The sequence below is a fragment of the Gracilinanus agilis genome, chromosome 5, assembly GCF_016433145.1.
Source record: "Gracilinanus agilis isolate LMUSP501 chromosome 5, AgileGrace, whole genome shotgun sequence".
NCBI lineage: Eukaryota > Metazoa > Chordata > Mammalia > Didelphimorphia > Didelphidae > Gracilinanus > Gracilinanus agilis.
The window spans coordinates 50138751-50141468 of NC_058134.1; positions in this window are offsets into that span (position 1 = coordinate 50138751).

Here is a 2718-nt window from a genome sequence, read left to right on the forward strand (position 1 = left end):
GTGTTGAGGCTGCCAGATCCTGTGTGATCCTGATTGTTGCTCCTTGATATTTGAATTGTTTCTTTCTGGCTTCTTGTAAGATTTTTTCTTTTGCTTGGAAACTCTTGAATTTTGCAATGATGTTTCTTGGTGTTTTCCTTTCTTGATCGAATGCCGCAGGTGTTCTATGAATCCTTTCAATGTCTATATTGCCCTCTTGTTGTAGGACTTCAGGGCAATTTTGCTGAATTATTTCTGTTAGTATAGAGTCCAGGTTTTTATTAATTTCTGGTTTTTCTGGAAGACCAATTATTCTCAAATTGTCTCTTCTAGACCGGTTTTCTTGGTCTGTCACTCTCTCATTGAGATATTTCATGTTTCCTTCTATTTTTTCAGTCTTTTGGCTTTGTTTTATTTGTTCTTGTTGTCTTGAGAGATCATTAGTTTCTACTTGCTCAATTCTAGCCTTTAGGGATTGATTTTCGGCCATAATCTTCTGGTAATCGGCCATAATCTTTTGGTTTTCGGCCATAATCTTCTTGTTTTCGGCCATAATCTTCTGGTATTCCTTTTCAATCTGGTCATTTCTTGTGTTCAATTTGCTTATCAGTTCATTTGGTTTCTGAGCCTCGCTTTCCAGTTGCAAGATTCTACCTTTTAAGCTGTTATTTTCTTGCCAGATCTCTTCCATTTTCCTCAAAATCTCAGATTTGAACTCTTCCATAGGTTGTGAGGAGTTTTCCTTATTTGGGGAGGGTCTGGATGGTTGTTTGTTCTCCTCCTCTGTTTGCTCGGTTGTCTGGATTTTCTCTGTGTAGAAGCTGTCGAGTGTTAAAGACTTCTTTTTTTTGTTATTATTCTTTCTCTTCTGAATTTCCTGTAACTGGTTAGCCATCATTAGCCCAGCAGCTTCTCAGGTTTATCCTCGCTCTCAGTGTCTGTCTGAGATCTATTGGCTCCTGAGGCCTGAGTTCTAGTTTTTTCCAAGGTCAAGCCCCCTGGTGGATTCCCTTGCTTGAACCTCTGCAGGAGGTTTCTTTACAAGTCTCAGGGAGCTACTTCCACAGTCGTATACCCGTCTGCACTGGTTCCCCACTTAGGCTTTAGTTCCTGGCTGTGTCCGCCTCCACCCACGCCTTTGCTCAGCCGGCACCCACGCCTCTGCTCAGCCGGCACCCAAGCCTCTGCTCAGCCGGCACCCACGCCTCTGCTCAGCCGGCGCTCCGCTCCCAGCGTCCGCTCCCGCGCGCGCGCGCGCGCTCAGATTTCGCGTGCGTTCTTGACTTAATGGGGTCCTAAGTCTTGCTGCTCTCAGGAACAGGTCCCGGAGCTGCTGATGACTCGATGGGTGCCCCAAACTTGCTCTATTTCTTTTTAGCTGGGTTCAGAGCTATAGGTGAGTGTGGAGGGGGTGGGGGTGGGGCGGTTGCTCAGCTCGCGCTTGAGTGCGAGCCCTTTTTAGCTTGGAAATGTCTCGATTCCACGTACCTTCCACGCTGTGCCCTGTTGTGGGGTTCCTCCGTTCGTCTGGACTTGTTTTTATGTCCCCTTGAGGAGTTTTGTGTGTTTCGGTCAGGAGAGGTTTAGAGCTGCTTCTTATTCTGCCGCCATCTTAACCCGGAAGTCGGGGACTAAGCTTTTGATAGTGAGTGTTGTTATATTCAATTCCTGAGAAATGTTGGTGTCACCTTGATTGACAAGGGAGGCAGTTGGAGAGATTGGAATGTTCCCAGAGGCTGTGAGCCAGGGGCAAAGTCGGTTGGCCTGGGAGTATAAATACCCCTAACAGCCACCAGGAGGGGTCTTTGGTTTTTGGTTTTTGGTCCTTTGGACTTTGGTCCTTTAGATCTTTAGGTCTCTGAATCTTCCTAGCTCTTTAGGTCTCTTGGTCCCTGGGTGGTGAAGGGAGGCTGGGAAGTATGAGGAAGCAGAGAGTGGGTAGGATCTGGATACTTCCTGAAGGCTGTGAGAACTAGTACATCACCAAACACTGATCCTGAGAAGCTGAGAGAATAACATCATCAACACAGCTGTATCAACAGCAGTCTCTTTCTCTGGTTTGGCGTGGCCAAGCTGGGCCAGAGGGGTTGTGAAGAACAAAAGCTCCAGCTTTATTAAATCAATAGCCTCCAGTCCTGAGTGATTATAGATTATAGATATTAGATTGACAGGGTCTCCAATCCCCAATCCTTATCCTGATTATCTTTCCCCTGGTTTAGATTATAGATAGTGTTTAATAAGTACCTTCCTGAGTGGTCTTTATATAACGACCCTTGGGGAGGGAGCAAACGCAGCCAGATAACAAATGTGATCCAAGGCTAATCAGAGCCCAACATTAATAATTGATCCAACCCCAGGTTGGACCTGAAAGGGTTACCCATTCACCTAACCTTTTGGGGTCCTTCCCTGGGCAACTGTTATTGAAAGGGGAAATTATAACAACTAGCAAGGGTGATTGGGCTTGGTGTTCCCCCATCACCAGCACCTAGGGAGAATACAGAGATACATCCACCTCACTGGTATCCCTAGGACCCTCTCTTTCTTTTCATGAATGGTATTTTGGGTAACCAGCATTTGGTGGGAGAGGGAACTAAGCTTTTGATAGTGAGCTATATTTTACTCTTCCTTTAAGAGAGATATGGGAAAGTACTTTTTATTCTGAATCTCTTGTTCCCCTATACTATAGAAACGAAGGTGTGGTCAATATAATTCTAACTTGACACCTCTTTTGGAGACAGG